General features: G+C 35.5%; 1 protein-coding gene across 2 annotated transcripts in view; it reads left to right on the forward strand.

Moving 5' to 3' along the window:
* The window catches only part of Ilrun (inflammation and lipid regulator with UBA-like and NBR1-like domains), an 84,958-nt gene that overhangs the window by 9,676 nt on the left and 63,282 nt on the right, over positions 1-12,000 (forward strand). The gene's annotated exons all lie outside the window — the stretch shown is intronic.

The following is a 12,000-nucleotide window of genomic DNA, read 5'->3' on the forward strand; positions in this document are numbered from 1 at the left end:
ATTTATGTATGTATATATTTATTTATTTTATTTTATATTGAGAGAGGGTCTCGCTGAGTTGCTGAGACTGGCCTCTAACTTGTGATCCTCCTGTCTTGGCTTTCCAAGTTGCTGGGGTTATAGTTGTGTACCACCACACTTAGCTTTTTTTTTTTTTTTTTTTTAAGAATTCTTCTCCTTTTTTAAATATACTTTTTTCGTTGTTAGTGGTTCTTTATTTGTTTGTTTATAAGTAATGTTGAGAATTAAACCCAGTGCCTCGTGCATGCCAGGCAAGTGCTCTACCACTGAACCATAAGCCGAACACACACATATTTTTTAAATTAATATGTGATAGTGTCCTTTGGTCCTTTCTAGTACATTAAAATTTCTCTTCTGAATAAATAATTCATATTCTAAAAAAAATTTCTCTTCTGTATTAAGCAAGAGACTACCATCCTGTAATTACATATGATTTTATTAAAACTTGATTTTCTTGTGTTAAGAACTAAACTACCAAGTAGTGAGCTCATCTGAATTTATTTATGTAGTATTTATTGTCAGAGAATGCAATTTATCAGTTGATCATTTTAGGGACTCCAAATTCAATAAAACTAAAACTCACTGAAGAGGTTTAACTCTTAGTAAATTATCTGTGCAAATAAAAGAAATATACTTTTCTTAAATTGGAAGAGTAATTGATTTTATAAATGATGTCCTAATGATTTGTCAAAATTTATATATGTCTTAGGAAAGGGAGAAATTTATTCCCAAATTCAGAGACTCGGCTCTACTGAATTTTAAAAGACTCACTTTTAAAACTTAATATGTAATTATGCTTACCTCCAGTGTTGTGAGCCTTGGGTCTACAACAAGTTTCTGAGGGTTCATACTTAAATTACTGTGCTTGAAGTCTGTGACTCACAGCCTGTTAAAGTTACAGCCATTATGATTGATTGCTATGCAAAGTGCTTTAAAAGTGCTTTCTGGTCACATTTATTTACTAAAGAAAATTTTATTTTTTACTCCCCACACTCAAGTACTTTGAAAACAGGTTCTTTAGAGAACTGATAGGAGTATGGGGTTTTCATACAACTAACTGACCATAATCACTGCTTTATTTTTTAGAAATTATAATTCATTATTTTGAATTATCCATTGTGACATAAATAATTTATGTTCATTGCAGATGTTAGAAACAACTGATAAGCAAAAAGAAATCTAAAGCCATACTCCACAGGACCTAGATACAAAAAATGTTAACCTTTTAGTGTTATATCCTTCTAATACTGCGTTGTGTTTGTGCTTGTGTACCTGTGTTAGCTTTCAGAAGTGGAGTATTTACTATATTCTAGGTATTATTTTAAGTAATTTGTGTTTAATATGTAATTTAATGCCTGCAGTAGTTCTAGGAACTACTATTATCCTCATTTTTCAGAAGAGGTCAAAAGAGGCTCAGAGTATTTAGATAACTTAACCTGGTCACATGGGTGGAAATGGGATTCAAACATAATAAACAGTATGGGACCAGAGTCTGCCTATGCTCCTGTATGAGTATCCCAGGGCTGCCATAGCATGTAACAAACAGGGTGGCTTGAAACAATAGAAATATGTTGGTTCTCTTACGCTTTTGGAGACAAAATGTTCCAAATTAAGGTGTTAGCAGGGCTATGTTTCCTTTGAAATTCTTTTTTTTTTTTTTTTAGCAGATGGACATAATATAATACCTTTATGTATGTATTTTTATGTGGTGCTGGGGATTGAACCCATGGCCTTGAGCATGCAAAAAAGCATGCACTCTACCAACTGACCTATATCCCCAGCCTTGAAATTCTTTATTATTTATTTTTCCTTTTGATGTTCTAGCGAAGGATTCTTCCTTTATTTGTCTTTGTTTTCTGTGGCTCATACCAATCTTTGGCCTTCCTTGGCTTGTAGCTGCATAATTTGGGCCTCTGCCTCAGTGTTCACTTGGCCTTCTTCATGGTCTCCCAAATCTCCTCTTCATAAGGACACCATTCAAATTTGGGGCCTACTCTAATCTAAGATAAGTGTGACCTTATCTTAACTGATTACATCTGCAAAGACCCTATTACCAAATAAGGCAACATTCCAAGGTTCTGAGGGGGAGTGAGAATCTTGGAGGGAGGCACTGTAATATAGTACATATACTATAAAATATTTCCAGTGCACATGCTATAATCTCTTCATTTAATCTCTTATGGTCATTTCTCCTTTTTTTCTTTTTTTGGTGCTGGAGGTTGAAGTGATGGCTTCACATATGCTGATAAGCATATGCTCTACTAAGCTGAATCCATTCTTTTCTTTCTTCTTTTTTTAAAATATTTTTAGTTGTACATGGACATACTACTTTTATTTTATTTGTTTATTTTAATGGGATGCTGAGGATTGAATCCAGTGCCTCGCACGTGCCAGGCAAGCAAGCACTCTACCACTGAGCCACAACCCCAGCCTTCCATTCTGTACTTAGTAAATATGGTTCTGCACTTTTACCCTTAAAGACTTCATAGTATTGCATCATATGAACATAGGATAATTTAATAATCCCTTTTTATGGGCTGGAGCTGTAGCTCAGCGGCAGAGTGCTTGCCTAGCATGTGTGAGGCACTGGGTTCGATCCTCAGCACCACATAAAAATAAACAAATAAGGGCTGGGGTTGTGGCTCAGTGGTAGAGCGCTCATCTAGCACATGTGAGGCCCTGGGTTCGATCCTCAGCATCACATAATAAATAAAAATAAAGGTACATTGTGTACAACTAAAAAATAAATATTAAAAAAATAGACAAGTAAAATAAAGGCATTCTGTCCATCTACAACTACAAAAAATCCCTTTTTATTGGATATATAAGTTGTTTTCAATTTTTTTATCAATATAAATTGAATATTGAATATTCTTGGAGCTAAATCTTTGCTCACATACTTATTTCCTTAGGATTCATTCCTAGAATTCAATTACTGAGCTAAGGATTTCTGGGCTAAAGATAAACATCGCTTTTAATGCTCTTAATACTTAATTGCCAAATTGTTTTCCCCACAGAGACTGGACTCATTTGTATTTCTGCCACAACTATAATGAGTGATTGTTTCTTTAATACCTCATCCGTGCAGCATATTGTAATTAAATTTTTTCAACTTCATAGTTTAAAAATGTTATCCTGTCTTAATTTGTATTTTGTCATTTTCAGTGAGTACTTTCATGTGCTCAAAGCCCATTGTATTTCATGCATTGGCTGAATTTGCCCTTTGTCCATTTTACATAAAGAGGTTTGCCATTTTCCAAAATGAACATTTTTTTCTCTTCCCTGATTATTAAAGTAATAAAGATGGATATAAAAATCCATCAATTCAGAAATGTCTAAGAAAGACAATAAAATTACTTGTAATATTACTATATATATGTGCATATATATAGATATTCATATTTACATATTCATTACTATATATATGTGCATATATATAGATATTCATAGGCATATAATTTATATGTTTTAGATTAAAAAATCAGTCATATAATGCATATTGCTTTAATGGCCTACTTTTCACATAAGTGCACTGTAGCTATTTCTCCAAGTCCCTTTTTCATGGCTTCCAGTACAAGCAGTTTTCTGTATTTTTTGTTTTTTTTTTTAATATTTATTTTTTAGTTTTTGGCGGACACAACATCTTTGTATGTGGTGCTGAGGATTGAACCCGAGCCGCACGCATGCCAGGCGAGTGCGCTACTGCTTGAGCCACATCCTCAGCCCAGTTTTCTGTATTTGTGGTCTTAGCTTCTAAGAATTCATTCAACCTTGGGTCAGAATGTAGTTGGGCCTATAGTGATTTGTTTGTACTGAATACGTACAAACTTCTTTTTTTTGGTACCTAAACTATACAGCTTAATGACTATACATATATTTACCTTGTATTAGATATTATAATAGAAAATGATTTAAAGTATACTAGAGGATGTGTATAGAATATTTGTAAATACTGTGCCATTTTCTGTAATGGTATCTTTAAATGTTGGTATGTGTAGAGGGTCCTAAAAATATCCCCTAGGGACAACTGTATTTTATTATTTGAATGTTCTTTATTTTTAAGCAGTCATTTATCTTTATTGAGTTTTTATTTGTTTTTTTGCTATAACAACTATCTCCTACATGCTTAATTATTCCACCTCTCTCAATCCTTTTTTTTTTTTTTTTTTTGCAGTACTGGGGATTGAATCCAGGGGTGCTCTACTACTGAGTGAGTTACCCTCCCGCTTCCCCACCCCTAGCCTATTTTATTTCAAGACATGTTAAGTTGTTCAGGCTGGCCTTGAATTTGACATTTTCCTGCGTAGGCCTTGTGTATAGCTGGGGTCAGAGATGTGCATTTCTGCACCCAGCTCATAATTCTTTTTTTTGTTGTTGTAACATATGACATATATTTATTTAGGACAAATTCTTAGAAGTGGAATTGGCAGATCAAAGGTATGCTCTTTTTTTTTTTTAAAAAAAAGAATTTTGTAACGTTTCTAGATTGCCTCCGTGAGACAGTGTCAAGCCTGCTTTTTGAGAATTTCATGTTTTTTTAAAAATTTTTATTTGTTTTTATTTATTTATTTGGGGTGCTGGGGACTGAACTCAGGGGCACTCAATCACTGAGCCACATCCTCAGCCCTATTTTTTTTTAACATATATTTTTTTATGTAGTTGGATATACAATACCTTCTTTTTAAAAAAAATATATATGTATTTAGTTGCTGATGGACCTTTATTCATTTACATACGGTAATATGTAATATGAGAATCAAACCAATGCCTCACACATGCTAGGCAAGAGCTCTACCACTGAACCACAACCCCAGCCCACAATACCTTCATTTTATATATTTTATGTGTTGCTGAGGATTGAACTCAGTGCCTTGCACATGCTAGGCGAGCGCTCTACCACTGAACCACAACCCTAGCGCCCCCAGCCCTATTTTGTATTCTATTTAGTGACAGGGTCTCACTGAGTTGCTTAGTGCCTCACTTTTGCTGAAGCTGGCTTTGAACTTGCAATCCTCCTGCCTCATCCTGCTGAGGTTGCAGGAGTGCGCATCGCACCTGGCTCTTATTTTTATTTTTGCCAGGTAGATTTATTCTGATAAGTAAAAGGTGAAGTAGGTGAAGTTTTATGTATGTGTTTGATGGTACTTACAACATTTTTTTTTTTTTTTTGATAACAGGGATTGAACCCCAGATTCTTAACCACTAAACCACATCCTCAGTCCTTTAAAAAAAAAAAAAATGAGACAGGGTCTTGCTAAGTCCTTATAACCTTGCTAAGTTACTGAGATTGGTCTCTAATTTGGAATCCTCCTGCCTCAGCCTCCTGAGTTGCTGGAATTACAGGTTTACACCACTGTGCTCTAATTTATTAAGTTTTTATTGTGGAAAAAAATATAATGAACTCTGTGTATCCTACCAGATAGATTTTATAATCATTAATGTTTCGTCCCTTTTCCACCTCTTTTTCCACCAGAAGAATAGTATTTTAAAGCAAACCTCAGCTAGATAGATAGTGGCTTTTAATTTCCATTATTACAGCTTTGGTTGGGATGTAGCTCAGTAGTTGAGGACTTGCTAACATGTGTGAAGCCTGGGGTACAGGGGATTGAACCCAGGGTCTTGCATATGCTAGACAAGTGCTGTAGCATTGGGCTATTTCCCATTTTAAAACTACCTTTAAATTTTTTTTTACCTTTTGGTGTCTAAAACAAAACAGAAGTTGGGGAGGGAGAATAATTTGAATTAGTAAAATCGTGGAGTTGTGCAGTTGTCTTTGCTATCCAATTTTAGAACATTTTTGTCACTTCTTTGTGCCAGTTTGATCAGTCCCCACTTTCTCTGCCCCAGGGAGCCACCATTCTGGTGGTTATTTTTTTGGGGGGGGGGTTGGTTTTTTTGGGCAACATAGGAGATGGAACCCAGAGCCTTATATCTGCTAAGCACTTAACTCCACCACTGAGCTATGCAACAAGCTCTCATAATTCTGTTTTTGTTTTTCATAGATTTGCCTTTTCTGGATAGTTCATATAAAAATAAACATGTAGCATGTAGTCTTTTTGTGTCTGCTTTCTCTGCCTTAGCATTGTTTTTAAATTATACCACATATCATATACAGAAGTTCGTTTTTTATTACTGAATATTATTCTGCATATTTTAATGCCTCCCCTCTCCCCATGCTGGAGATCAAATCCAGGGCCTTGGGTCTGCTTTACCATTGTACTATACCTCCAGCCTTTTCATATTTTAAAATTACCTTTAAATCTTTTTGTTTTTTTTGGGGGGGGGGTTGGTCACTTTAAAAATGTATTTTATTTGTTGTTGTTGTTGATGGTTCTGGGGATTGAGAAATGGTGGGGCATGGTGGTACACATCTGTAATCCTAGTGCCTTGGGAAGCTGAGGCAGGAGGATGGCAAGTTTGAGACCAGCCTCAGCAATTTGGTGATGCCCTAAGCAATTTAGGACTGAGCAAATTAGTTCCATAATCCCCAGCCCTCAAAATAAAAAGGACTGGGGATATAGCTCAGTGGTTAAGCGCCCCAGGTTCAATCCCTGGTACAAAGGGGAAAAAAAAAAAAAGAAAAGAAAATGAATATTTGTAAGTTATACTTTGTCCCTATATTTCAAATTTACTATTTGTGTCTAACCTTTTTAAAATTCCATTTGGATATATAATCTTTTTTTTTAATTTTCATTTTTTAAAACAATCTATTTCACAGAACTGAGGATTATACTCAGGGGTGCTTAACCACTGAGATATCTCCTCTGGTACTTTTAAATTTCTTTTATGGCTGTTGCCTAGCTGGCCTTGAACTTATGATTCTCTTGCCTTAACCTTGAGTAAGTGCTTGGGATTGTAGGTGTGCAACACCACACCTGGCAGTAATATATGTCTCATGAAAATTTTAGATGGTACATAAATGCCTGTGTCCCCTCTTATCCAACTCTAGAGATAGCCATTATTCTGTTGTTTTTGTGCCTTTGTGGGCATGTATGTGATCAGTGAGACCTGAGTCTTTGTGCATGCTAATTAGAAGTTATCATTCTATTTTCTTGCTTTCTCCATTCAGATTTAAGTCCCTCTTTTCACCTTTTGGTGAAAAAGAACTGTCCTTTGTATTGATATTTAGAAGTTGGAATAAACAGATGTCTTTAGGCTTTCATTGTTTACTTGATTAGGAAATTTTGTTTTTCTCTCATTTTTGATACTGGGGGTTGAATCCAGGGGCACTTTACCATTGAGCTACATAATCCCCAGCCCTTTTTTAAAAAAAAATTTTGAGCTTCTAGGAGTCATTGTGTCTGTCATTGTGCCTCGATGGAAATTTTTTCTTTTGCAATGCATTAAAGCAAACTGTGATTTTTTTTTTTTTTTTTTTTGTGGTACTTTGGATCCAGCCTACAGTCTAGTGTATGCTAGTCAAGTTCATTACTGAACTACATTACCAGCCTGGTATGTTTTTCAGTATGGACTTGAGGCCAGGCCATTTCAAATCTATCATCTACTTCAGTTGTCAAGGTTTTTCCAACTGAAAGAGCATGCTCTGTTGGTGTACCATCTTATGTATAAAGATCTTCTCCTATGTTTCCATACTTTATTTTAAAAATGTTTTTTTGTGTACTGGGGATTGAATCCAGGGGTGATTAACCACCAACCCACATCCCCAGCTCTTTAATTCTATTTGTGTGTGTGTGTGTGTGTGTGTGTGTGTGTGTGTAGTTGTTGATGAACCTTTATTTTTATGTAGTGCTGAGAATTGAACCCAGTGCCTCATACATGTTAGGCAAGTGCTCTATTACTGAGCCACAATCCCAGGCCCTTCCTTTTAAAAAAACATTTATTTTTTGTTGTAGTTGGATACAATATCTTTAATTAATTAATTAATTAATTTTTAAAATATTTATTTTTTAGTTATAGGTGGACACAATGTCTTTATTTTACTTTATGTGGTGCTGAGGATCAAACCCAGTGCCTCATGCATGCTAGGCGAATGTTCTACCTCTGAGCCACAGCCCCAGCCCTAATTTATTTATTTTTATGTGGTGCTGAGGATTGAACCCAGGGCCTCGCCTGTGCTAGGTGAGCACTCTACCGTTGAGCCACAACCCCAGCCCCCACCAAAACCTCTTAATTTTTATTTGTTCTTTTTAGTTATACATGACAGTAGAGAATGTATTTTGACATATCATATATACATGGAGTATAACTTCCCATAGTTATGACTGTACGTGTTGTGGAGTTAAACTGGTCATCTATTCCTATATGAACATAGGAAAGTTATGTCTGATTCATTCTGCTGTCTTTCTTATTCCCATCTCCCCTTCTTTCCCTTCATTCCCCTGAGTCTAATCCAGTGAGCTTCTATTCTTCCCTTTTACTCTCTTATTGTGTGTTAGCATCTGTATATCACAAAGAATGGTTGGCCTTTGTTTTTTTTTTTTTTGGTGGGGGGATTTCACTTAGCATGATAGTCTCCAGTTCCATACATTTACCCAGCCCTTTTAATTTTAATGTTAAGTTTTTGGTACCAGGGATTGAATTTAGTGGTGTTTAACCACTGATCTACATCCCTAGCCCTTCTTTTATTTTTTATTTTGAGACAGGATCTTACTAAGTTATGTTAGGGCCCTGCTAAGTTGCTGATGCTGGCTTTGAATTTGCAATCCTCCTGCCTCAGCCTCATGATCCATGGTAATTACAGGTGTGCACCACTGGTTTTCACTTCCCATAGTTAAAAAAGATATATGATCCTATTCCATACAAATAGGATCATATATCTACTGTTCTCAAACTTGCTTTTGTGTGTGTGTGTGTGTGTGTGTGTGTGTGTGTTTTGCTGGGGATTGAAGCCAGGGCCTTGTGCATGCAGGCACTCCGCCAACTGAACTGTATCCCCAGCCCAAACTTGCCTTTTTTTTTTTTTTTTTTTGTAGTTATAGATAGATAGAATGCTTTTATTTTATTTATTTTTATGTGCTCCCAAAGATCGAACCCAGGGGCTGGAATTGTAGCTCAGTGGTAGAGTGCTTGCCTTGCACGTGTGAGGCCCTGGGTTCAATCCTTAGCACCACATAAAAATAAACAAATAAAAATAAAGATATTGTGATATTGTGTCCATCTACAACTAAAAAAAAGAAAAAGATCGAACCAGTGCCTTACACATGTATGCAAGCGACTCTGCCACTGAGCTACAGCTCCAGCCCTCAGACTTGCTTTTTTAACTTCACAGTGTACTATATAGGCAGCATTCCATTTATGTCTTTACATTATTGTTGGTCTGATGGATTAAACACTACTTATTTTAATTTGTTTTGTCTTAGTTGGGAATGAGATTATATATTCTTCTATGTCTTTATTGGCTTATATTTTTCTGTGACCTATTTCTGTGTTTTCTTCTCCACTGTATTGGATATTCTTTTCTTCATTGATGTGTGTGAGCTGTATGCCTATTAAGAAAAATAACTTTAAATGCCTGCTTTTACTCCATAGTTTGTCTCCTCCCACTCCATTTTAAAATATAATAGGGGCTGGGTGTATAGTTCAAGGGTAGAACATTTGAGTTGTCATGCATGAGGCCCTGGATTCTGTATCTAGCACTAGAATTTTATATATTTACATATATATATATGTTTTTAAATTGATGTATAATAATTGTGGGGTAAGTGTGACATTTCAATACATCTATACCATGTGTACACAGATCAGGGTAATTGGCACATCTATGACTGTAGACATGTATTATTTCTTTGTATTGGATACATCTTAAATCCTCTACTAGCTATTTGAAATATTCCGTTAGGACCAGGCATATAGCTTGGTTATAGAGTGTGTGCTTAGCTTGTGTGAGGCACTGGGTTTGATCCCCAGTACCATATTTAAAAAAGAAAGTAACTGTTGTCAACCATGGTTATCCTTTTGTGCTCTAGAACATTAGAAGTTATTCTTCCTGTCCGACTCTAGCTTGTCATCTAGCTTGGTTTATAATGTTTTTGTTTTATACTCTGTGGCACTTTTTTGTGTAAATTTTTATGATGTTGAATCCATTAGTCTCCCTTTTTGATTTCTGCTTTTGATTTTATGCTTAGAAATCCTTCCACCACCCAGTTGTTATATAAACATTCATGGTGTTTTATAATTATATAATCATAATCATTTACCTGTAAATGTTTTATAATAGCTGATATTTATTCAGAAATGAGGTAGGTCTGTATTTTTTAGATGATTAGTCATTTCTTCTATTTATTGAAAAATTTATACTTCCCCAATGATTTGAAATGCTATCTTTTATCCTATATCAAAGGCGTATGTATATGTGTGTATGTGTATATATGTTTGAACTTGTTTTTGTGTGTTTTTTCTGTTGCATTGTTGTACATGTTTGGTTTTTCAGGGCAACAGTCAGCTTTTTAATTTAATTTTAAATTATTTTTTTTAATATTTATTTTTTAGTTGTAGTTGGACACAATACCTTTATTTTATTTATTTTTATGTGGTTCTGAGGATCGAACCCAGGGCTTACATATGCTAGGCGTGCTCTCTACCGCTGAGCCACAACCTCAGCCCCTAATTTTAAATTATTTTTTAAAGGAACCAGTACTGTGGTGCCATTCACTTGGGAGGCTGTGTTGAGGGAGAATTGCTTGAGCTCAAGAGTTGGAGGCCAACATAGGAAGACCCCCATATCAAACAACAAAACAGTATTTTTAAAGGAAGATACATAAAGAGAATGTTTTTAATCTGAGGATTAGTTAAATTAATGTGTTAAGGTTTGGAACTATGCCTAGCACACAGTAATTGTTAGTTTCCACTCACTTCATCTTCTGTTCTTCATTTTAGTTTTTTATAATTTGGCTAAAACAGTGTTCAGTAGTTATCTTGTTACAACTATTAGATGCTCATCATCACTTGAGCCACCAGGGTATTTGAATTACTTTTCCTTTCCTGCACATTCTTATGCTACCCTGAGTGAAATACTTGTCTTGCTATTTGATTTGCTCAGTTGAATAGATTTTTTTTAAACTCAGTTATCCTTAAATTCCTTCTAGCTTTGTAATTTCTTCTCAATAAGTTTAGACATTTTAGACATTTGATCAGCTGTTTCTTTCTGAAGTCTTTTCTAGTGCAGTTGACCTGCTCTGCTCTCTATTGGTTGAGCTTAAATCTGCTGTATGCCTCTCATTCTGGGAATTTCATTCAACTCCGTGGACCCCATTTTTTTTTTTTTTTTTTTTTTTTTAAATTTCCTGACAGTGCAGAGGAGGTAAAATTTGAGTCTTTTGCATTCTGATTTTTCTTTTCTTTTTTATTTTTAATCTTAACCTGATACTTGGTTGCCCTCCCAGGGTTTGACTGGGTAGCAATTTTAAGGCTGAAAATATTTTTCTCAAGACTTTCCAAGGCGGTATGATCCTTTGTCATTTGTATTTCAGCGATAATGCTGTAATGTGGTAACTTCTGATACTTTGTTATCTTTGAATAAATCCTGTTTTCTTTCCTCTCTGGAAACTTTTGGTAACTTTGTGTCTCTAGTGTTCTGTAATTTGACAGTGATGCACTCAGTATGTATTTTCATATACTGTTGTGCTCACCTTTGGTGAGCTTCTTCAATGTGGACACTCCATTCTCTTGGAGATTTCTTTGATTTCCTAACCTTAGTTTTCTTTTTCCTCCTCCTCCTTTCTCTTCTTGACTCTGGGGATTGAACTTGTGTGCACTTCACCACTGCAAAACTCCCCCGCCACTTTTTTTTTTTTTTTTTTTTTAATACTGGGGTGCTTGACTACTGAGATACATCTATCTCCAGCCATTTTTATTTTTTGAAACAGGGTCTTGTTGGGTTGCTTAGCATCGTACTGAGTTGCTGAGTCTGGCTTTGCCTTTTGTGTATGTGTGTGTGTGTGTGTGTGTGTGTGTGTGTGTGTGGTGCTGGGAATCGAACCCAAGGCCTCAAGCATACCAGACAGGAAAAGCACTCCATCA

Source organism: Callospermophilus lateralis, chromosome 6 (genome assembly GCF_048772815.1).
Source record: "Callospermophilus lateralis isolate mCalLat2 chromosome 6, mCalLat2.hap1, whole genome shotgun sequence".
In the NCBI taxonomy this organism is placed as follows: Eukaryota; Metazoa; Chordata; class Mammalia; order Rodentia; family Sciuridae; genus Callospermophilus; species Callospermophilus lateralis.